This window comes from Lithobates pipiens, unplaced genomic scaffold (genome assembly GCF_037356315.1).
Source record: "Lithobates pipiens isolate NorthernLeopardFrog02 unplaced genomic scaffold, aLitPip1_a1.2 Scaffold_3, whole genome shotgun sequence".
NCBI lineage: Eukaryota > Metazoa > Chordata > Amphibia > Anura > Ranidae > Lithobates > Lithobates pipiens.
This window is the reverse complement of record NW_027507790.1, coordinates 40,358,573-40,384,527: the sequence shown is the minus strand read 5'-3', so window position 1 is coordinate 40,384,527 and position 25,955 is coordinate 40,358,573.

Genomic DNA, 25,955 nt, shown 5'->3' with positions numbered 1-25,955 from the left:
GTAAATCATCAAAAAGGATGTGTCTTTGTTCTGACCACTCTGACTGACATAGATATGAAAATTGTAAGAAATACAATTTACCGCAATAGGTTACAATATATCACTTATCTTTCAATTGTTTTAAAATATTTAGGTCTAAAACCATTTACGAAAATCTTTTATAAACTTCAACATGTTCATGTAATTTCAAAATTCGTTTTCACCCTTTACAAATATGCAACTTTCACTACAGTAATATCTGGTTATCTTGCCATGCTTGCTTAGGCATTTTCTGTTAGGCCGCGTACACACGGGCGGACTGTTCGCCCAACCTTGTTCGGCAAACAGTTTCATCAAACAGTCCGCTCAAAATTTGCATGAGCGGACTTGCCCACACACGAGCGGACTGTTTGACGAACAAGGTTGGGCAAACAGTTCGCTCAACTTTTGAAATGAACGGACTCGCCCACGTAAGGCGGAGGCAAATCCGCCCATTTCGAGCGCGTGTACAGGTAGGCGGGGCCCGCGAAGGAGACGTCGCGGGCTCCGCCGCCTGGAATGGGCTTAAAGGGGAACCCCAACGCCGAAAAAAATCGGCGTGGGGGTTCCCCCCAAGTCCACACCAGACCCTTGTCCGAGCACGCTACCCGGCCGGCCAGGAAAGGGGGGCGAGCGAGCGCGCCCCCCCTCCTGAGCCGTACCAGGCCGCGTGCCCTCAACATGGGGGGTGCCTTGGGGAAGGGGGGGCCGCGCGGCCCCCCCACCCCAAAGCACCTTGTCCCCATGTTGATGAGGACAAGGGCCTCTTCCCGACAACCCTGGCCGTTGGTTGTCGGGGTCTGCGGGCGGGGGGCTTATCGGAATCCGGGAGCCCCCTTTAAGAAGGGGGCCCCCGGATACCGGCCCCCCACCCTATGTGAATGAGTATGGGGTACAATGTACCCCTACCCATTCACCTGTGAACTAAAGTACAATAAAAAACACAACACAGAGAAAAAATATTTTATTGCACAGCTCCGGGGGTCTTCCGTCTTCGGGGGTCTTCTCGCCGGACTCCTCCGCTATGTGTGTGTAGCTCTTTTGCTAGCGGAGGAGTCCGGCTTTCTTCCTCCCCGCCGCCGGCCTCTTCTCCCGACTTCGGGGGTCTTGTCCCCCTCTTCGGTTCTTCTGCCGGGCCACCGCGCCTGGTCCGATGGCCCGGTCTTCTGTCGCCGTCTTCCGTTCTTCTGTCGCCGCCTTCGGTTCTTCTGCCGGGCCACCGCGCCTTCTTGTAGCTCTTTTACAGGCGGTGGCCCGGTCTTCTGTCGCCGCCGCCGCCTTCCGTTCTTGTTCTTCTTCTTGTTCTTCTTCTTCTCCTGGAGATGTTGACTCGACGAGCTCTCCGGCCGGAATGCCAGAGCCGCGCTGTGCGGTCACTTATATAGTGACAATGGGGCGGTGTCACATGGTATATGTCACATGGGTTGGTCACATGGTGACCCCGCCCCCTTACGATGTCATAGTCCCCATGTGACATCAACCCATGTGACCAACCCATGTGACATATACCATGTGACACCGCCCCATTGTCACTATATAAGTGGCAGCGGAGCGTGTCCCTGGCATTCCGGCCGGAGAGCTCGTCGAGTCAACATCTCCAGGAGAAGAAGAAGAACAAGAAGAAGAACAAGAACGGAAGGCGGCGGCGGCGGCGACAGAAGACCGGGCCACCGCCTGTAAAAGAGCTACAAGAAGGCGCGGTGGCCCGGCAGAAGAACCGAAGAGGGGGACAAGACCCCCGAAGTCGGGAGAAGAGGCCGGCGGCGGGGAGGAAGAAAGCCGGACTCCTCCGCTAGCAAAAGAGCTACACACACATAGCGGAGGAGTCCGGCGAGAAGACCCCCGAAGTCGGAAGACCCCCGGAGCTGTGCAATAAAATATTTTTTCTCTGTGTTGTGTTTTTTATTGTACTTTAGTTCACAGGTGAATGGGTAGGGGTACATTGTACCCCATACTCATTCACATAGGGTGGGGGGCCGGTATCCGGGGGCCCCCTTCTTAAAGGGGGCTCCCGGATTCCGATAAGCCCCCCGCCCGCAGACCCCGACAACCAACGGCCAGGGTTGTCGGGAAGAGGCCCTTGTCCTCATCAACATGGGGACAAGGTGCTTTGGGGTGGGGGGGCCGCGCGGCCCCCCCTTCCCCAAGGCACCCCCCATGTTGAGGGCACGCGGCCTGGTACGGCTCAGGAGGGGGGGCGCGCTCGCTCGCCCCCCTTTCCTGGCCGGCCGGGTAGCGTGCTCGGACAAGGGTCTGGTGTGGACTTGGGGGGAACCCCCACGCCGATTTTTTTCGGCGTTGGGGTTCCCCTTTAAGCCCATTCCAGGCGGCGGAGCCCGCGACGTCTCCTTCGCGGGCCCCGCCTACCTGTACACGCGCTCGAAATGGGCGGACTTTCCGAGCGGGAACAGTCCGCTCATTTCGAAAGTACAGCGGACAAGCCCACACACGGGCGGACTGTTCGCTCAAACACAGTTTCAGCGGACAGTTTTTCGGAATTTCCGAAAGACTTTGTCCGTCCAACTGTCCGCTGAAACTGTCCGCTGAAAGCCCACACACGAGCGGACTGTCCGCCCAAACACTGTTCAGCGGACAAGGTTGGGCGAACAGTCCGCCCGTGTGTACGCGGCCTTAGACGCCTTTCATTCCGAGCCACAGGGGGCGTCGGCGGTAAAGCGGCGCTAATTTTAGCGCCACTGTACCATAGTTTAAGTGACGCTATTCCGCCGCTAGCGGGGTGGTTTTAATCCCCCGCTAGCATCTGAAAAGGGCTTAAATCCACTCTCAAAACGCAGCCGGAGCAGCGTTTTGCCAGCGGTAACTCAGCACTGCCCCATTGATTTCAATGGGGAGCAGCGATGGAGGAACGGTGGAGGAGTGGTGGAGGAGCAGTAGAGGAGTGATGAGTTCACTGCTCCTTCACCATTTCAAAGAAGCTGCTGGCAGGACTTTTTGTGGCGCGCTACCAGTACACCGCTCCAGTGTGAAAGCCCTCGGACTTTCACACTGGAGTGAACGGAGCCGCTTTTTTCAGGTGCTATTTTTAGCGCTGTAGCGCTTGAAAAATGCTGGCAAAGCCATTGATCGACCGGTGGACAGTGAGGAGCCGATAGGTGGATCGTGATCAAGGCTCTGCCTCTAACCAGCCTCTGCCGCTCTCATTCCCCGTAGAGCGGAGAGTGGGAGGCAGCTGGATGGAGGGCAAGGGCGGGAGCTGCCTCAGTGATTGGTTAGTAGGCGGTCCTAGCATCCAATCATGTCAAGAAATATTAACTGCAACAGCTCCTGCTCCTGCCTTCCACCCAGCACTATGCCGTCTCCTGATCTCCGCTCTGCTGTACACATGCTGGGAGGTAGGAAGTGCTGTGTATGGAGGGGGTGGGGGGTGATGTGAAGGGGACAGAGGAGACATTGTTGAAGGGGGACAGAGGACACTACAGTAAGGGGGGCGAGCCTGGGAGAGATTGTGATGAGAAATGGACAGAGAACACTGCTTTGGGAATGGGAAAGAAGAGGACACTGCTTTCAGGTAGCAGAGGACACTGCTATTGGGGACAGAGGATACTACAGTGCAGGGGGGGTAATGTGAAGGGGGCAGAGGACACTGCTTAGGGGGGCACTAGTGTGAGGGGAGGGGGCAGGGAACACTGCTATGAGGGGGGCCTAAAACACTACGTCTACGACTTTTTATTGGGAACTTAATAGTTTTTTGTTTGATTTTTCTCTAGAGTGCCTCCCAGTAGCCTTCTACACCCGGACCACCCCCCCATAGGGATCTCAACCTCCAAAAGGTTGCTTACCCCTGGCGAAGACTACACTTGGCCATATACTCCATCACCATCCCTAAACAAAGAATACAACCAGGGCTGGTGAAAGGATTTTTGACACCCTAGGCAAAACTAATTTTGCTGCCCCCTTTTGGCTCCACCCCCTTTGCCCTGCCCATGTATACCCTACCTTTTTAATGAAGCACCCATCAATGCAGCCTCAATAGTGCCCATCAAATACAGCCTGCCAGCACCCATCAATGCAGCCTCACCTGCACCCATCAAATACAGCCTACCAGCGCCCCATCAATGAATGTTTGCTTGCTTTCATTCATGCGGGAGTCATGACACAGACACAGTCCTCCACTGCTGCTGCGCCTCTGACACTATGGGGTTGATTTACTAAAGACAGAGTGCAGCTGCCCTCTGCAAGAGCAGCTGTTCCAGAGTTTAGTAAATTAGCAAAAGCTCTGCTGACTTCCATCATTCAATCATGTGCAGGCAAAAATGCAGTTTTTTTTTTTTTCTTGCACACAATTGGGTACTTTTTAAAAAGTGAAGCTTTACCTAATTGACTAAGCTCTGGAGAAACTGCGCGGAATTGCGCGGAACACAGGCTGACTCCACAGACTTACCGGAGCATTCAGGCAAAATACTGCATGGAGCGGTAATGTATGGACTGACATCTTAAATTTCACTGAAAACTGTTTGATTCACACAGGGGTGGACTGACCATTTGGCCACTTAGGCACTGCCCGAGGGCCCCGGGTCACTAGGGGGCCCCATCAGGGTTGCCAGCCTCAGTAAAACCAGGGACAGTATGTAAAAATCTGTGGGTTTTTTTTACATCTTTCTCTGAAATGTGTCTTACCGACATCCTTTTGGTGTAAAAATCCTGAGATTATAGCTGCCCCAACTCTCCAGTACCTTCTCAGCCAATAGAAACAAGTCTGTATATACTGTGTGTACATGTATGTGTATACTGTCTGATTGTATACTGTGTGTGTGCATACTTTGTGGCCCCATAATCTCCCATTGCCTGGGGGGCCCATAATTTCCTATTACCCGGGTGCCCCATAATCTCCTATTGCCCGGAGGCCCCATGAGTTGTCAGTCCGCCCCTGGATTCACCTTGCTCCAGTGTTTGATAGCTCCAAGCCAGGCATGTCCAAAGTCCGGCCCGTTGCCCGGTTTAGAACATCCCGCCTGGTTATCTAAAGATATATATCTTTTGTGGCCCCCGACGATCTCCCAGCACCGGGGCCACAAAAGATATATAGTCTCAGTCTGGCTGCCTCGGAGATGGGAGGCGGTACGAGCGCCGTGCACACAGGAGTATTTCCTGTTTACACGGCAGCCTCTGTAATAGGAAGTCCCGTCATTGGACGACTGTTCTGTCCATCAAATGAGGCAGGACTTTCTCTTAAAGAGGCCGCTGTGTAAACAGGAGATTCTGCCTGCCCCCTCCATGTCCCCTCCACGACTGCACTGATGGCAATGGTGAGTACATTCCTGGCTAATGGTGGCTGCATTCCTGGCTAATAGTGAGTGAAATCCTGGCTAATGGTGGCTGCATTCCTGGCTAATAGTGAGTGAAATCCTGGCTAATGATGGGTGCATTCCTGGCAATGGTGGCTGCATTCCTGGCTAATGGTGGCTGCATTCCTGACAATAGTGAGTGAAATCCTGGCTAATGGTGGGTGCATTCCTGGATAATAGTGAGTGAAATCCTGGCTAATGGTGGGTGCATTCCTGGCTAATGGTGGGTGCATTCCTGGCAATAGTGAGTGAAATCCTGGCAATAGTGAGTGAAATCCTGGCTGCATTCCTGGCTAATGGTGGCTGCATTCCTGGCAATGGGGGCTGCATTCCTGGCTAATAGTGAGTGAAATCCTGGCTAATGGTGGCTGCATTCCTGGCTAATAGTGAGTGAAATCCTGGCTAATGATGGGTGCATTCCTGGCAATGGTGGCTGCATTCCTGGCTAATGGTGGCTGCATTCCTGACAATAGTGAGTGAAATCCTGGCTAATGGTGGGTGCATTCCTGGATAATAGTGAGTGAAATCCTGGCTAATGGTGGGTGCATTTCTGGCTAATGTTGGGTGCATTCCTGGCAATAGTGAGTGAAATCCTGGCAATAGTGAGTGAAATCCTGGCAATAGTGAGTGAAATACTGGCTAATGGTGGCTGCATTCCTGGCTAATGGTGGCTGCATTCCTGGCAATGGTGGCTGCATTCCTGGCTAGGAGTGAGTGAAATCCTGGCTAATGGTGGGTGCATTCCTGGCTAATAGTGAAATCCTAGCTAATGGTGGCTGCATTCTTGGCTAATAGTGAGTGAAATCCTGGCTAATGGTGGCTGTATTCCTGGCAATAGTGAGTGAAATCCTGGCAATAGTGAGTGAAATCCTGGCTAATGGTGGCTGCATTCCTGGCTAATGGTGGCTGCATTCCTGGCAATGGTGGCTGCATTCCTGGCTAATAGTGAGTGAAATCCTGGCTAATGGTGGGTGCATTCCTGGCTAATAGTGAAATCCTGGCTAATGGTGGCTGCATTCCTGGCTAATGGTGGCTGTATTCCTGGCTAATGGTGGCTGCATTCCTGGCTAATGGTGGCTGCATTCCTGGCAATAGTGAGTGAAATCCTGACTAATGGTGGCTGCATTCCTGGCTAATAGTGAGGGAAATCCTGGATAATGGTGGGTGCATTCCTGGATAATAGTGAGTGAAATCCTGGCTAATGGTGGGTGCATTCCTGGCTAATGGTGGCTGCGTTCCTGGCAATAGTGAGTGAAATCCTGGCTAATGGTGGCTGCATTCCTGGCTAATGGTGGCTGCATTCCTGGCAATGGTGGCTGCATTCCTGGCAATGGTGGCTGCATTCCTGGCTAATAGTGAGTGAAATCCTGGCTAATGGTGGGTGCATTCCTGGCTAATAGTGAAATCCTGGCTAATGGTGGCTGCATTCCTCGCTAATAGTGAGTGAAATCCTGGCTAATGGTGGCTGCATTCCTGGCTAATGGTGGCTGCATTCCTGGCAATAGTGAGTGAAATCCTGGCAATGGTGGCTGCATTCTTGGCTAATGGTGGCTGCATTCCTGGCTAATGGTGGCTGCATTCCTGGCAATGGTGGGGGCTGCATTCCCAGCAATAGTGGGCGCGCAGATGGGCACTGACCCTTATTTTGCTTCACAGTTTTTTATTTAAACGTTTTTTTTTTTCCTGAAACTTCCTTCTTAAAGTGAAGGTGCGTGCTATTCGCCAATAAATACGGTATATCCAAATAACATGCCCGAGCTCATCTCTTCACCACACACAGCCACAAAAGCAAGAGAATTCTTGTTGGGCCATGTATTAGTGTTCGAACTAACACACTTAGACCGAATTTTAATGGTTCAAAGAATGTCAGGCAAAATGGTCGGCCCTCGCGCATGTTCACTTCATCAAATCTGGCCCTCTTTGAAAAAAGTTTGGACACCTCTGCTCTAAGCCATTTGTTTCACCCAGAAGTGAATTTGAGTCTTTGCCTGGTTTGCTTAAACTGATAAACATGGAAAGTAAGCCTAATTTTTCTGCTATAAACTGAACCAGCTGGTATTCAAAGGTGTCATTGATTTATGGTTTAGGCTGGGTTCACACTGCTGCGGGGGGAGATCCGGATGTGATTCGCACAGCAAATCACATCCGATCTCCGTAGCACTGCGAGTTCAGCCATACAGATAGTATGGCTGAACTCGCAGCTGTCCCGCAGCAAACTCGCACAGGACCCTTTTTTGGGTCCGCAACGGAATCGGATCGCATGGGGGTTCACACCATGCGATCCGATTCCTGTGCGAGTCGGCAGATCGCACTGCGATATGCCGACGGATCTGGGGGTGTCATTAACATAACATTGACACCCCCAGCCGTCCGCATAGGGCAGTGTGAACTGCCGGCGGGAGGTATGCGATGCGGGAAAACGCCGCGGATTTGCGGCGTTCCCGCATCGCAATAGTGTGAACCTAGCCTAAATCCCTTGTTTTGAAATAGACTGATTTGAAGTTCGTAAGACTGCTAGGCAGCGCCTAGATGGGATAACTTTGCTGAACAAAAATGACATTTATCAATTGTGTGTCAAAGTGGACTATTTAAATCTACTTACACTGATTCAAACTGCCATCACTTGAGATTATGAAAATGCCAAATAAGAACTCACTTAGCATTCCCTACCCTTTCTGCTTGACTTAATCCATTCAATTAACCACTTAATGATTGACTGGATTAGAGAATATATTTGTTCTCCTAATATATAAATTGCATTTGAGTACTAATAATTTTGTGGTTTTAATTGATTAAAGCAACCTGTCCTGACCTGTGTGGTGTTTTGTGTTTTTGCTTTGTCTTATGTATGTCCTGTGTGTTTAACTTGTCTGTAGCAATTTAAGCAATGTCTGAGTATATAGGCTCGTTTTTTATGAACTGCACTTTTGTAAATAATATTAATTTTGATATTTAATAAAATTGGTTAAATTAATTATGTTAATCAATTTGATCTATTTATTGTTGATTGTAGTAACCCCTTATTAGCCCGTTTCTATCAGGTTATTCCTGCCCCCTCTCTTTTTTTCTTCATTTGCTTAAGGTTACGGCAACAACGCCCTAAAGGGTGAATGATCTATCATTGGTCACTGTATATGACCGCCTACTAGTGGTTAACTTGCTTTCCCATTTCCCTTTTTCTCATAATTTTTTGTTTTTTTTATGGAGAAACTGCATTTGCAGCATGTAACTTTATTTACCTTTAGTAAATCAACCCCTATGAGCGAAAGGAGCAGCGGCTGCCTGCTGATCTGAAACTAATGCTCCGTACACACGGTCCGATGGAAAATGTACCATGGGAGCTTTTTCTCAGAAATTCCAACCATGTGTAGGCTCCATTGGACATTTCCCATCGGAATTTCCATCACACAAAATTTGAGATTTGGATCTCAAATGTTTCGACAACAAAATCCGTTGATGGAAATTCAGATCGTGTGTACACAATTTCGACCCACAAAGTTCCACGCATGCTCGGAATCAAGCAGAAGAGAGGCACTGGCTATTGAACGTCATTTTTATCAGCTCCTCATACGTGTTGTACGTCACCGCTTTTTTGGCGTTCGCAATTTCCGACCAACTTTGGGTGAACGTGTGTATACAAGACAAGTTTGAGCCAACATCCGTCTGAAAAAATCCATGGATTTTGTTGTCGGAATGTTCGATCAATGTTTGATCGTGTGTACAGGGCATCAGGGGGTTATTTACGAAAAGGCAACTCTACTTTGCAGTGCAAGTGCACTTGGAAGTGGAGTCGCTCTAAATGTAAGGGGTAGATCTGAAATGAGTGGACGCTCTGCTGATTTTATCATCCAATCATTTGCAAGCTAAAATGATGTGTTTTATTTTCCTTGTATGCCCCCCTCAGATCTACAGTGACTGCACTTCCAAATGCACTTGTAGTGCAAAGTGGATTTTCCTTTAGTAAATAACCCCCTTAGTTGCTTGCTGCAGAGAGAAGAGAGTAAGAACACCAGTGGCCGCCCGCCCTAGGTAGCATTGCGCCCTAAGTGGCTGCCTAGCTTGCCTAGTGGCAACACCGTCCCTGAATACAACCCTTGGTATTTTTACACTTGCGATGGAATTCCTACCGTTGTACTTCTCAGTATTTCCAAGAGGCAACAGGCCAGCTTACTATGGGCTTAGACAAGCTTCATCGCTAGAAGGCAGAAGCAAGTGTGCATGCAAGAGTTCACAGCACTGCATGGTCAGCACATGAAGGTGTTAACCTGCACATTATGAGGTGATCAGGATGGTCATTCTTTGCTTGACTAGCTTCTTAAAAGAATGCACATCTATTATCTCCCACTAATCATTACACAGCAGTAAGGAAGAGTAAGAGAAATAAATGAACTTTACGTCAATCATTCACTACAGACACAAGAAAACTGTAGCTTGATTCATTCACGCAATGATACAAACTAGAACTCTGAGAACATCCAAACTTGTGAACCGACCCTGGGTATGCCCATCCTTAAGATGCTCTGCACGTTCTCCATTTGCAGCCACTAAGCTCATTCGTGGACACAGTAGACTGCACGTGTGTGGGGTTCAGGTCAAGGGCAACACTCGCTCTTGTACTGCTAGGGGATGCTTGTCCTAATGTCTGCTCTATCCCAGAAAAAAAGAGTATAGAGCTTGGAAAACGGTTAGGAAGTTTTGGGGGGGCTGACTGCACTTATTGCAAAAATTACCTATATGTATGGAAATAATACTAAATCATATTTTTTTAAGTTGATTAGTTTAGGGTTAAGTAGTGGTATGCGGGGACTGTGTAGGTTTTCTTTTCTTTTTAAGATGAACAGGTATTAGTGCTATAGCGTATCTTCCATTTCAAATGCTGCTTTATGCATTTACATACCTCCATAGACCCAACCTGTCTGGACAGTATGGTTACCTGCTTACTTGGCACTGTCCACAGGCAGCTTAACTCTTCAATAAGACACAGAAGTTGAACCAAATACAATATTACTTCTGTACAAAGGATGTTTTATCCAGTCTTTTAAGGGGTTTGGGTTATGCAGTGATATTTGGTGACTGTATAGGGTATTTTTCTTGAAGGTGAACATGTATTAGTGTTGTGAAGTGTCTTCCCGATTCAAATGCGGCTTTATGCATTAACATGCCTCCTTAGACCCAATCTGTCTGGACAGCATTGTCACTTAGTTGCTTCCTTGGCACCATCCACAGGCAGCTTAACTCTTCAATAAAGCACAGAAGTTGAACCCAAAGCAATATTACTTCAGTACACAGGATGTTTTTTCCAGTCTTTTAAAATATAAGAAGACAATGACTTTCCTAAGCCCTATGTAACTACCACTAACAGAGGGAACATGAAAAAAATAGGGATTGTCTAGCTAAGACTGATCTAACTAGAACCAAATAGGAAGGGGAGGACTGAGAGGGATACTAAGTCATAAACGTAAACAAGATGGCAGTATTTACTAGAAAAATAGTAACCTAATTCAGTACAAAACAGGAACAGAAAATATACATAGATGGGACAGAACACTATAGAAAAAGCATAGATGTGATAATCACATGTAGACACAAATCTGTAGAAGGACCTCACAAGTCTAGATAACAACATACCACGGTCACAGCATACTACATCTTATGTTTTATGGCCATTATAAAAAAGCAATCCCTAATATATATGGAAATTAAACTTATTATTTTAACACTAGCTTTACAGCACTATGTATAGTGTTGTTTGTATAATGATTTAAAAATCAATTGAGTCGGGTGGAAAATTCTTGGCTGAGCAGTGACTGCATCCAATCCAATGCTATTAAATATTCAACCAGTCACGGTTGCTGCAGCTACCTGAATACAATAAGCGCTAGTTCACACTAGATGCAGTTCCATGCGCTTTTTTCTGCACAGAATGCATGCAAAGTGTTTTCCATGTATTCCAAGCCTCTAGTTCACACCAATGCAGTCAGTTTCCAGTCAGTTTCTGCATCAGAAAGTGACTGCATGGTGTGAACTAGAGCCATTGGAATACATGATGAACACACTGTGCATGCAATTTGAGTGCAGAAAAAAAGCGCACAGAACTGAATCTGGTGTAAACTGGTCCTATCTGGCAGTGCAGATTCCTCCATCCATATTGTTCTGTGTTGATGGAGCAATTGTTTTTCTAAAGTTGCATGGCTAGCTTAACAACCAGTAAGTAAAGCAGAGCAATTGTGTTCCTAATGAGCAAATATGACTTGCCCATGTATAATTGCATGTTCTTGCTGGGCTTCTAGTAAAACGTCAGAAAAAAAAGCCTGAAAAACGCCCAACAAGCAAAATCCTATTCATTTCAATGGCACCTGTTCACATCTGAGCATTTTGTCACCTGAAGGAAAACGCCTGAAAAACGCCATAAGCTCAAAAAAGAACATGAGCATCTTTGGGCAGATTGCAGGCGTTTTTCTGCCTTTTACATTGGTGACCTGAACAAAATCACAGCAAAAACATGGCAAAATCACCGTAAAAACGCTCAGGTGTGAATGCAGCCTCAAACGGTAGAATGTTAATGATGCAACCACTGCCTTAAATCTTCTTTTTAAGAGCTTTTCTTGCCCACTTTTACTAAAACAAAGTTTCAGTTCAACACACAGGGATTTTCGGCCTTTGTTTGCTATAAAACAAAGGTTTATGAGCTTACTGGCTAACACTTTAATGTTGCTTTGTTCTCAGTCCTCTGGCCTCTTCTAATGCCGCGTACACACGTAGCAGACTATCCGGTGGACTTAGTCTGGCGGACTTTCCGAACAAGCTACTTGCCCATACACTGAACTTTTTCAGCGGACTAATACAGCGTACTAAGTCCGCTGGACTATCCGCCGTACTTTTGAAATGAACGGACGCGCCCACACACGTGGAGGAAAGTCCGCTCATTTTGAGAGCGTCTCCAGGTAACCGGGGCCAGCGAAGGAGGCGTCGCTGGCCCCGTCACCTGGTATGGACTTAAAGGGGAATCCCTACGTCGAAAAATCGGCGTGGGGGTCCCCCCCAGGTCCATATCAGACCCTTATCCGAGCAAGCTACCCGGCCGGCCAGGAAAGGGGATGGGGACGAGCGAGCACCCCCCCTGAACTGTTCCAGGCCGCGTGCCCTCAACATGGGGGGGTGACTTAGGGAAGGGGGGCTGTGCGGCCCCCCACCCCAAAGCACCTTGTCCCCATGTTGATGAGGACAAGGGCCTCTTCCCGACAACCCTGGCCGTTGGTTGTTGGGGTCTGCGGGTGGGGGGCTTATCGGAATCCGGGAGCCACCTTTAAAAGGGGGGCCCGGGATACCGGCCCCCCACCCTATGTGAAGAAGAAAGCCAGGCTCCTCCGCTAGTAAAAGAGCTAGCAGAAGATAGCGGAGGACTCTGGCGAGAAGACCCCCGAAGACGGAAGAAGACTCCCGGAGCTGTGCAATAAACTATTTAAACCCTTGTGTGTTGTTTTTTTTTAAACTTTTTTTCACAGGTGAATGGGTAGGGGTACATTGTACCCCATACTCATTCAAATAGGGTGGGGGGCGGTATCCGGGGGCCCCCTTATTAAAGGGGGCTCCCGGATTCCGATAAGCCCCCCGCCTGCAGACCCCGACAACCAACAGCCAGGGTTGTCGGAAAGAGGCCCTTGTCCTCATCAACATGGGGACAAGGTGCTTTGGGTTTGGGGCGCCACGCGGCCCCCCTTCCCCAAGGCACCCCCCATGTTGAGGGCACGCGGCCTGGTATGGCTCAGGAGGGGGGGCGCTCGCTCGTCCCCACTCCCTTTCCTGGCCGGCTGGGTAGCGTGCTCGGATAAGGGTCTGATATGGACCTGGGGGACCCCCGCGCCGATTTTTCGGTGTAGGGATTCCCCTTTAGGTCCATACCAGGTGACGGGCCAGCGACGCCTCCTTCGCTGGCCCCAGCTACCTGGAGACACACTCAAAATGAGCGGACTTTTCTCCGGGCGGGAAAAGTCTGTTCATTTCAAAAGTATTGTCTGCCGAAATGCGAGTTTTTGGGTAAAAAAAGTCCGCCGGAGCCCATACACGGCGGGATCGTGTCCGCCGGACTTTTCCACCGGATTGTTTGATCATGTGTACGAGGCATAAGGCAAACTTAATGCAACTCCCTTCTGCCCTGTCTCCCACCTAAATGAAGTCCTCCTGACTCTTGGGATGAGACCTCATCTGTCCACTGGGGTGAAGCCCTGAACCATAGTCATGTCTCTAACAAATGCCCTGTACACACCTGCCCAATTAGTGTGCTAATTGTCTGCAAAACCTGGACCCAAGATTAAAGACTTCATCCCTCCCAAGTCTCTACAAAGTATCCAAACTCCAGGTCCCAAACCAGGTTTTACCAGCCACTGAAAAGCCAGTTTCCTCTGTATGAGACCCTGGATGAGAAGACTTGGTGACACAAAATGCTTTTTACGCTGTGGCAGGGCACAGTGCAGGGGTCTGGATTGGGTAAAGTATATATTGTGTAGGGCCAGGTTTAGAATATGGAGTCATGAGCAAGAATTGCATAGAGTGCAAGGGTCAGGTATGTGTAACGTAAATAGTTTAAGAGTCAAAAGCCTAGCACGCCCTGTGATTCTTTTCACCACAATCCTCTTATACATAGCACTGCAGTACCACCTGTGCACATACATACGCACTGCATACACATGCATACACACTTACACATACAGTAGCTCACAAAAGTGAGTACACTCCTCACATTTTTGTAAATACTTTATTATATCTTTTCATGGGACAACACAAAAAAAAAAAAAGACTTTTCTACAATGTAACGTAGTGAGTGTACAGCTTGTATAACAGTGTAAATTTGCTGTCCCCTCAAAATAACTCAACACACAGCCATTAATGTCTAAACCGCTGGCAACAAAAGTGAGTACACCCCTAAGTGAAAATGTTCAAATTGGGCCCAGGTGAGGGGGGCTCAGAGCATACAGGTGTTTGGGGGGGCTGAGAGCGTACAGGTGTGAGGTGGGCTGAGAGCGTACAGGTTAGGGGGGCTAAGAGCATACAGGTGTTTGGGGGGGCTCAGAGCATACAGGTGTGAGGGGGCTCAGAGCGCACAGGTGTGCGGGCTGAGAGCGTACAGGTGTGAGGGGGGCTCAGAGCGTACAGGTGTTTGGGGGGGCTCAGAGAGTACAGTTGTGAGGGGGCTGAGAGCGTACAGGTGTGAGGGGGGGCTCAGAGCATAAAGGTGTGAGGTGGGTTTAGAGCGTACAGGTGTGAGGGGGGGGGTCAGAGCGTACAGGTGTGAGGGGGGCTGAGAGCGTACAGGTGTGAGGGAGGCTGAGAGCGTACAGGTGTGAGGGGGGCTGAGAGCGTATAGGTGTGAGGGGGGCTGAGAGCGTACAGGTGTAAGGGGGGCTCAGAGCGTGCAGGTGTGAAGGGGACTCAGAGCGTAAAGGTGTGAGGGGGGCTCAGAGCGTACAGGTGTGAGGGGGGCTGAAAATGTACAGTTGTGAGGGAGGCTGAGAGCGTACAGGTGTGAGGGGGGCTGTAAGCGTACAGGTGTGAGGGGGGCTGAGAGCGTACAGGTGTGAGGGAGGCTCTGAGCATACAGGTGTGAGGGGGGCTGAAAACGTACAGGTGTGAGGGTGCTGAGAGTGTACAGGTGTGAGGGGGGCTCAGAGCATACAGGTGTGAGCGAGCTGAGAGTGTACAGGTGTGAGGGGGGCTCAGAGCATACAGGTGTGAGGGGGCTGAGTGTACAGGTGTGAGGGGGGCTGAGAGCATACAGGTGTGAGGGGGCTGAGAGCATACAGGTGTGAGGGGGCTGAGAGCGTACAGGTGTGAGGGGGCTGAGAGCGTACAGGTGTGAGGGGGCTGAGAGCGTACAGATGTGAGGGGGGCTGAGAGCGTACAGATGTGAGTGGGGCTGAGAGCGTACAGGTGTGAGGGGGCTGAGAGTGCACAGGTGTGAGGGAGCTCAGAGCTTACAGGTGTGAGGGGGGGCTCAGAGCATACAGGTGCGAGGGGGCTGAGAGTGTACAGGAGTGAGGGGGGCTCAGACCATACAGGTGTGAGGGGACTGAGAGTGTACAGGTGTGGGGAGGGCTCAGAGCGTACAGGTCAGAAAGAAACCCCCCCCCATTTGAATGGGATTTTAGAAGACCACCGACACCAAAAACAATTAAAACATATAAATCCCCTCACACCTATATGCTCTGAGCCCCCCTCACACCTGTACACTCTCAGCCCCCTCACACCTGTATGCTCTGAGCCCCCCTCACACCTGTGCGCTCTGAGCTCCCTCACACCTGTACACTCTCAGCCCCCCTCACACCTGTACGTTTTCAGCCCCCCCTCACACCTGTACATTTTCAGCCCCCCCTCACACCTGTACACTCTGAGCCCCCCTCACACCTGTACGCTCTGAGCCCCCCTCAAACCTGTATGCTCTCAGCCCCCCTCAAACCTGTACGCTCTCAGCCCCCCTCAAACCTGTACGCTCTCAGCCCCCCTCAAACCTGTACGCTCTCAGCCCCCCTCACAACTGTACGCTCTGCAATAGAAGAGACTATCAATGAGTCAAAATATAATGGTAAGGTGGTCCCATCCCTGGTAAACTTCAGAAAAAAAAAAAAAAACCCTATTTGAATGAGATTTTAGAAGACCACCGACACCAAAAACAATTAAAACATATAAATACTTTATTAATAATTACTAGACAAATATAAAGTGGAACAAGAGAGGCACATATACTGCCAATGTCTCTATAGCATATCTACAAATATACAAATACATGGGTTAATATAATGAGCCAACCAATGAATAATTAAAATACTCTTCTCTATAACCCACACCCGACGCGTTTCTAGTTGCTGGTGTCACAGAACTTTCATCAGGGGTGAAGAGCAAAAACTTGATGGCATACTGGTATTTCTACAACATAAAAAAACTGTATTTAAAACCACATACAGTAAATGCAACAGATGGGAAGAAAAAAAAAGGGAAAAAAGGGGGGGGGGGAGGGAGAGGGGGGAATAAATGTTATTTGTCCTTTTAATATACTCAAATTCTAATGTTCATATAACAACATCAGAGGCCCATCTGAAATATTGCATCAATGATGAATGTACTTGAAAGCACTCTGAAGTGTTTATCGCTCACAAATAGGGGTGTATCGCAAACTAATATTTTAATAAACGAGTGGCTATGATACAGGCCAACGCCGTCTTTAATAGAGGATGCCAGAGGACTACTCCATCAAAATTCACCAAGCCTAAACCAACAAATAAAACAGCATATAAGAGTATAGGAAGGCATCTTGGGCAGCCTCCATAAATTCCACATAAACCTCTGTGTAGGAGGGTGGTCACATGCTGGTGGAAACTACCAATAAGTATGGAGGTGCTTGAGAATATAGCCACCATGAACCTGTGTGAGATCCGACCACCTACAGCCATCAAAGGAAATACCACACCACTCTGAGATGAAGAGTGAGTATCAAGCAAACAGGTTGGCAAAGTAGGAGAAATATTACAAGGGAATGCAGATATATTAAAAGAGTAGAGACACACGGACCAAAACAAGCTGCTTACCCAGTGGTACCTAAAGGGGGAGGGGGGATTGCTTTATATATATATATATATATATATATATATATATATATATATTTATTTATCTTTGTTCACTTAGTGACAACTCGTAGCTAAATAGCAGATGTCCTCACTGGACCCAAAGATTCCTCATCCCTCCTCAAAGAGTGAACCGGGGGGAGGTGGGGGGGGGGATCTGAAAATGAGGCCCGTGGACTTGAATAACTACAAAAAATAATCAAATATTGTCCTCCATTGATAAACCTCTAAACCTCATTTGCCATGTATGTATTCACAGGTGGATGGGCGATGCATAGTCAGAGGCGTGTGGGTGTCGCTTAGTTTGTGGCGGCTGGTGAAATTAAATAGCCCATTGATCTACCAGTATTGGCCCATCCTGGTCACATGTAAAGAGGTATAGCGAGCAAGGCGGGCCCTCCACCCGCCTAATGAGCAGCCATCCCACCACGCTGCTGCAATGACCATCACCCACTGCACCAAGTACATCCGTGTCCTCCCAGAGGCAGACCAACCCAGGGCGCAGCGCAGCGGGCGGAGGTGACGCCGCGCTCCATACGCAGATAACATGCAATGGAGTGTCGCGTCCCAGACGGAAGTGACCTCACATCCTTTGCCTCGTAAGCCATCATTGTAGCTTGAGCCCGTAAAGCGGAAGTGACGTTGGGACGTGTACCAAAACAACACACAGTGGAGCACAGCATCCCAAACAAGGGCAGAGTCTCACCACAAATCGAACACTGCACCAGAAAAACGAAAATCCAAAGCCACAAACAAAAAACTATTAAAGCGGAATGATTAACAGGACATCACATTTCTGAGAGAAGGGGGAAAAAAAAACACCCCTCACAGTGTTCAATAGTAGCATCCATCTTATTAGAGAGTAATGCATGAGCAACTGGTGATAGAGTGTTGCCCAATTTACTAAGAGCCATCGAGACCATCCCAGGTGCCAGAGGTGAAACCCTCCAAAAAGGGTCTGAAATGAATACATTAATTTAAACCTGGTGGACTGGCGGCACATAGGTCCACTATCCATCTGGTCTCTCTTTGTAATAACATTTTGTCCCAGTCTCCCCCTCTGGAGCTGGGATGAACTCGACCCAACACAGTAAACTTTATTGTAGGAAAATTGCCCAAATGTATGTCACGTGCATGACGGCCTAAGGTTAGATCAGGGTTGCAGGTACTGTACGTATACTTAGTATGTGTCTACTAATTCTCTTGCATAATGGCTGTTTAGTTTTGCCTACATAGAAACATTCGCAGGAGCAAGTTAAAAGGTAGACCACCCCATACGTCTGACAATTAGCAAAATGTAGGGGCTTAAAAATCCTACCGTTTGGTAGTTTAAATCTCTGATCTGTGTTCATAAATTGGCATTGGGGGCAACCCTCACATTTGAAAGAGCCACGGTGCTTGCAAGGGTCATCCCTAAATACTCCTGTGTATTCACTCTTTACTAGGCGATCCTTCAGCGATCTGGAACGCCTAAAGGTGATTGATGGAAGTTTGGGGATGAATTGCCTAATTGCAGGGTCAATGGAGAGAATATGCCAGTGTTTTTTCACAATTTGTTTTATAGCCATGTGTTGTTTAGTATATGTCATGACTAACCTAGTTGGTTCCGATCTCCCCTTTACACCTTTAGTTCTTTCCTTAGAGTTCCCCCTTAATAAGCTCTGTCTATCGTATGTGCAGGCTCTTTTAAACGCTTTTTTTAGGCATGTCCGGGAATAACCCCATTCTAGTAGCCACAGCTGTAGTTTTTTAGAGTCAATCCTAAAAATAGAATCCTTAGAATCCGTAGGTATTGTGAGTATGAAATCGATCTTATCAGGGGGGCTGGGTGGGAACTGGTCGCATAAAGAATTGTATTTCCCGCAGTTTCCTTTCGATGTAAGGAACTTGAGAGTTGGCCCTGAGGGTTCTTCGAAATGATCACATCTAGGAAATTCACACTGAAATGATCACGTCACAGTGAATTTCAGACTAAAGGTATTATCCTCCATTAGCTTCATGCACTGAATCAGAGCATCATAGGTGCTGTTCCAGACGAAAATTATGTCATCAAAATAGTGATACCAGAAAAGTATCTGGTCCCAGGGCACCTGGTCTGATGAGAGGAATGAATTTTCCCATTCCCCCAGATACAGGTTGGCATAAGAGGGGGCACAGCAGGTCCCCATAGCCACACCCTATATCTGGAGGAAATAGGATCCATGGAAAGCAAATGCATTGTGTAACAAAATGAACTGTAATCCTTGCAAAATGAATTGATGTAATGGTTTATGGTCCCTATGGGACTGGGATAGAAAATGTTGTATGACATCTAGAGCCCATTTGTGGGGAATAGAACAATAGAGTGCCTCCACATCCACCGTGACCAAGAGGGCATCTTCAGGGATGTGAAGGCCCTCCAATTGTTGTAGGAAATGAGTCGTGTCTCTAAGGTATGAGGACAGATTGGCAACTAATGGGCGTAATTGCTCATCGATGTACCTACTTAGGTTCTCGGAAATACTGCCCCTGCCAGACACAATAGGTCTGTCCGGGGGATCATTAAGGTCCCTATGAACCTTAGGGAGACTATAAAAGGTTGGAATCTTCAAATGTTTCGTTCGTATGAATTCCCATGTCGTTTGTGTGATGACATTCTCAAGGTACGCCTGGTCCACTAGCCGGAAAAATTCATTATCAAATTTTTCTATGAGGGCCTTGGAGATCGGATTATACTATTCCTTGTTCGACAAAATCCTATTGCACATAGTTAAATATTGGGCATTATTCATTATTATGATGTTGCCCCCTTTGTCAGAGGGTTTAATTGTTAGTTGATGTTGTTTTTCTAGAGTGGCTAGGGCTTTTCTCTCAGAGCCAGAAAGATTGTCCACAGGTACTCCTTTAGGCAATCTTGTAATGTCGTCAGTCACCATTGTTACAAAAGCTTTTAAGTTTATGTTTTGAGCGAGGGAGGGAAATTTATTTGACTTTTTCTTTAAGTATGACTTCCCCTGGATGCCTATTGTTGTAGAAGTAATATTAGTCATTAGAAGATTGTCGAGGTCAGTGGTGTCTATTACTTCCTTCTGCTCTTACTCCTCCAACAAGGACACCAAGTCATCCAAGGCTTGCCTCTCCTTATCATGGAGCAGCTTATCTTGTTGTGGTTTGGTGTACAAATATTTCGAAATCAATTTCCTTTGCGAAAAGTTGCACGTCCTTGATGGCTTAGAAAGTGTCCATGTTGGAGGAGGGGTAGAAGGTAAGACCTTTACTTAACAGGGTCCTTTCATCCACTGAGAGTTCATAATTAGAAATATTGATGACATTGAAGGCTGTATCTGAGGTTAAGGCCCCTGACTTTTGTCATTGTGTCTCTATAGTATAATTTTTCCCACTTGTTTTTGAGGATTTCACTGTGGATCGCCCTTGTTTAGATGGGCCACTTCGTGTGTTGGCTGACCTTAGTGTACGATCCGCCTCCCCCCTCCATTAAGGATGAGGACTGTGTATTCCCAGATGTCTCCATAGTTTGTTTTTTGTTCCCAGGTGTGGGTTCAGGTGATCGCCATTTCTGTTTTCTAGCTGTTTTTTTTGAAGTTTGAGAGCATGTGGAGGACATAGAACCCATCTCTCCTTCTTTATTATTATAAGGATTTTTTGTCGTCTGGAAATTTGTTGTTGTTGTCGCCCCTGGGGATTGTGGGGAAGCCAGCGGTAAGCCTTTCCCCTTTGAAGGCTACCTTATCTCTCCAGAATTTCTTTTCTTTTGCGGAAATGGAGTCCTTAACCAACAGATCTATATGTGTCTTAATGCGTTCTTCCTGTTCTTTATAAACAGGTGCCTCTTTAAAGGCTTCTAATTTCGTATATACTCCTTCAATTTCTTTTTCCAATATACTTATTCTCTTTTGGCATTCCTCCATTAACAGGCGCATCATTGTTTTTGTGCATTGTTGCAGATTATTTTCCCATCTCTTTTTGAAAGTATTATCCAGATTTTCCAATGTCGGAAAGATCTGAATCCTCAAACCTAAAGGGTTTATTTCGTCTTGTATGTAGTCTTCAAAATTCTCCACCTGCCAGTAGAGGGATACCTTATTTTCCACTAGTGATTTTAGTTGTAAAAAAGGGAATTAATTTCTGATTCCTTTGCTTTCTTCAGACCATGTTCTCTATATTGGCCCATGAGGGCATCGAACTCTCTACCTTTAAACATGTTGGGGGAGAAAAAAAAAAAGTGGGCCCCTGATGTTGTTATATGAACATTAGAATTTGAGTATATTAAAGGACAAATAACATTTCCCCCCCCCCCCCCTTTTTTTTCCCTTCCCATCTGTTGCATTTACTGTATGTGGTTTTAAAGATTGTTTTTTTTTATATTGTAGAAATACCAGTATGCCATCAAGTTTTTGCTCTTCACCCCTGATGAAAGTTCTGTGACACCAGCAACTAGAAACGCGTCGGGTGTGGGTTATAGAGAAGAGTATTTTAATTATTCATTGGTTGGCTCATTATATTAACCCATGTATTTGTATATTTGTAGATATGCTATAGAGACATTGGCAGTATATGTGTCTCTCTTGTTCCATTTTATATTTGTCTAGTAATTATTAATAAAGTATTTATATGTTTTAATTGTTTTTGGTGTCGGTGGTCTTCTAAAATCCCATTCAAATAGGGTTTTTTTTTTCTTTCTGAAGTTTACCAGGGATGGGACCACCTCACCATTATATTTTGACTCATTGATAGTCCCTTCTATTGCAGAGTGTACAGTTGTGAGGGGACTCAGAGCGTACAGGTGTGAGGGGGGGCTGAAAACGTACAGTTGTGAGGGGGGCTGAGAGCGTACAGGTGTGAGGGGGGCTGAGAGCGTACAGGTGTGAGGGGGGCTGAGAGCGTACAGGTGTGAGGGGGGCTGAGAGTGTACAGGTGTGAGGGAGACTCAGAGTGTACAGGTGTGAGGGGGGGGCTGAAAGTGAACAGGTGTGAGGGAGCTCAGAGCATACAGGTGTGAGGGGGCTGAGAGTGTACAGGTGTGAGGGGGGCTCAGAGCATACAGGTGTGAGGGGGCTGAGAGTGTACAGGTGTGAGGGGGGCTCAGAGCATACAGGTGTGAGGAGGCTGAGAGTGTACAGGTGTGAGGGGGGTTCAGAGCATACAGGTGTGAGGGGGCTGAGAGTGTACAGGTGTGAGGGGGGCTCAGAGCATACAGGTGTGAGGGGGCTGAGAGTGTACAGGTGTGAGGGGAGCTCAGAGCATACAGGTGTGAGGGAGCTGAGAGTGTACAGGTGTGAGGGGGGCTCAGAGCATACAGGTGTGAGGGGGCTGAGCGTGTACAGGTGTGAGGGGGCTGAGAGTGTACAGGTGAGAGGGGGCTCAGAGCGTGCAGGTGTGAGGGGGCTCAGAGTGTACAGGTATGTGAGGGGGCTCAGAGCGTACAGATATGAGGGGGGCTCAGAGAGTGTACAGGTGTGAGGGGGACAGAGAGTATACAGGTGTGAGGGGGACAGAGAGTATACAGGTGTGAGGGAGCTCAGAGTGTACAGGTGTGAGGGAGCTCAGAGTGTACAGGTGTGAGGGAGCTCAGAGTGTACAGGTGTGAGGGAGCTCAGAGCGTGCAGGTGTGAGGGGGCTCAGAGTGTACAGGTATGTGAGGGGGCTCAGAGCGTACAGATATGAGGGGGGCTCAGAGAGTGTACAGGTGTGAGGGGGACAGAGAGTATACAGGTGTGAGGGGGCTGAGAGTGTACAGGTGTGAGGGAGCTCAGAGTGTACAGGTGTGAGGGAGCTCAGAGTGTACAGGTGTGAGGGAGCTCAGAGTGTACAGGTGTGAGGGAGCTCAGAGTGTACAGGTGTGAGGGGGGCTCAGAGCATACAGGTGTGAGGGGGCTGAGAGTGTACAGGTGTGAGGGGGGCTCAGAGCATACAGGTGTGAGGGGGCTGAGAGTGTACAGGTGTGAGGGGGGTTCAGAGCATACAGGTGTGAGGGGGCTGAGAGTGTACAGGTGTGAGGGGGGCTCAGAGCGTACAGTTGGGAGGGGGCTGAGAGTGTACAGGTGTGAGGGGGGCTCAGAGCGTACAGGTGTGAGGGGGTTCAGAGCGTACAGGTGTGAGGGGGCTCAGAGCGTACAGGTGTGAGGGGGCTCAGAGCGTACAGGTGTGAGGGGGCTCAGAGCGTACAGGTGTGAGGGGGCTCAGAGCGTACAGGTGTGAGGGGGGCTCAGAGCGTACAGGTGTGAGGGGGGCTCAGAGCGTACAGGTGTGAGGGGGGCTCAGAGCGTACAGGTGTGAGGGGGGCTCAGAGCGTACAGGTGTGAGGGGGGCTCAGAGCGTACAGGTGTGAGGGGGGCTCAGAGCGTACAGGTGTGAGGGGGGCTTAGAGCGTACAGGTGTGAGGGGGGCTTAGAGCGTACAGGTGTGAGGGGGGCTTAGAGCGTACAGGTGTGAGGGGGGCTTAGAGCGTACAGGTGTGGAGGGGGGCTTAGAGCGTACAGGTGTGAGGGGGGCTTAGAGCGTACAGGTGTGAGGGGGCTCAGAGCGTACAGGTGTGAGGGGGGCTCAGAGCGTACAGGTATGAGAAGGGCTGAGGCACTGAAGGACTTGGTGGGATGGCTAGTGGGCAGATTCGGTGGGACAGCCAGTGAGCGGGACCATTGGGAATGTTGGTGGTCAGGTTCCGGGGGGGCTCAGGCCTAAAGCTGTGTAAGGGACCCCACAATTTCTGATGGCTGCCCTGCCTGTGGCACAGATTCTGAAGGGAGGGGATCATGCTCTGCTTCAGTATGTCACAGTACATGTTGGCATTCATGGATCAAATAGACTCATATGGAACGGCATGCTATTGCCATCATACCTTAATTTACATAATAATTCAATACCTCAAGAGGTGGGATTTTAAAAGGCAACATCAAAAAAAGATTTATTCCATATGTTTATATAAAAGAAATATTTATTTATACAATACAATATGCAGTTTGTGTAAATATAAAGCGACAAAGGCAGCTTTTACACAAACCGCATATTGTATAAACATTTTGTGCAACTATATCACTGTATCTTTTTAGTCTTCTTTGTATTAATAATTATTTCTTTTATATAAACATATGGAAAAAAAACTTTTGTTGATATTGCCTTTAAAATCCCACCTCTTGAGGTATTGAATTATTATGTTGGCATTCATGGTTCCCTCAATGAACTGTATGTAGCTCCCCAGTGCCGGCAGCACTTATGCAGCCCTATACTAGGACACTCTCACCACCATGCTTGACTGTAGGCAAGACCCACTTGTACTCCTCACCTGGTTGCCACCACACATGCTTGACACCATCTGAACCAAATGGTTTATCTTGGTCTTATCAGACCACAAGACATGGTTCCAGTAATCCATGTCGTTAGTCTGCTTGTCTTCAACAAACTGTTTCTGGGCTTCCTTGTGCATCATCTTTAGAAGAGGCTTTCTTCTGGGACGACAGCCATGCCGACCAATTTAATGTAGTGTGCGACATTTGGTCTAAGCACTGACAGGCTGACCCCCCACCCCTTCAACCTCTGCAGCAATGCTGGCAGCACTCATATGTCTATTTCCCAAAGACAACCTCTGGATGTGACGCTGAACACGTGCACTTAACTTTTTTATTCGACCATGGCGAGACCTATTCTGAGTGGAACCTGTCCTGTTAAACCACTGTATGGTCTTGGCCACCTGCAGCATAGTTTCAGGGTCTTGGAAATTGTCAGGTCACCTTAAGGCGAGGTGACAGATGCACACTGTAGGGATCAGGAGTGCACCGCAAGGTTGTGGACTCTACGGCTGACTGCTGCAGATGGGGGACAGATCCCACTGGGGTTAGAGCGTAAGATTCCCTGGGGCGCGGAGTCTAAGAGCCAGCAGGTGTTCACTAGCGCCTCTAGTGGTGAGGATGGACTTGGCTGCAACTGGCTCCAGGTTGCGACCCCCAGGGTCCCCCAGCTCACACCCACAGTAGGCAACAGGAGAATAGGGATGGTGAGGGACAAAGACAAGGTCGGGGGCCACAAGCAGACAGGAATAGTCAGGGACACGCCAAAAGGTCAGGCTCACAGGCAAACACGGATAGTCAAGGACACGCCAAAGTCGGTAACAGAACAACAGCAGAGCACACGGCAGGTAACAGGAAGCTAACACACAAAGGTTAATCAGCAGCGTTGGCCTGCAGTGCACAGGTTAATATAGAGCTCCCTGATAGGAGCTAGGGTGGAGCCATGCCAGAGGATGGATTACAAAAGCAGACAGGTGAGGGTCGGCTGGTCTCTAGATGAACACATGGGAACAGGTAAGTAGACAAACTATTGCATAACCATGACAGTACCCTCCCTCTTACGAGGCCTCCCCCTCCACCGCCTGGGTCCAGGCTTAAAGGGAAACTCCAGATGGAACCTCCTGAACAGACTAGGAGCAAAGACCTCAGATGCAGTGATCCAAGACCTCTCCTCAGGGCCAAACCCTTTCCAATGTACGAGGTACTGAAGAATGCCTTTACGGAGCCGGGAATCCAAAACTTGACCAACCTCGTATTTTAGATTATCCTCAGAGACTGGAACCGAGGTAGAGAGAGGACTTGAGGACTAAAGGCTTCTTAGGAATGGGTAAGGGCATGAGAAGATCAGGAGCCTGAGCAGGGTCCCCCAGACCCTTAAAGATGAGCTGGGCACGCATAACAGGACCACCAGACTGGGCAGAGGTCAGTGGATCCCTGAGGTCAGGTAGGTTAGAAGGTGACATGTCACAAGAGTCAAGATGGATAGCTAAAACACAAACAGAATGCAGAGAGCCCTGAGAAAAAGATTGAAAACCCCTCCTGGCTGAATGAGGTATTCTATCCAAAGGATGGATTGAGCCTCTTAAACAGGTTTGAACGGACATAGTAGCAGTAGGGTGAGACCAGGTCACAGAAGGTCCTGAACAAGAAGCAGGAAGCTCATTGGGCATGGGCTGGACTGGCATAACTGGTGCAGAGGCCGACTGAATAGTATTTTCAGGTGTAGCGACCAT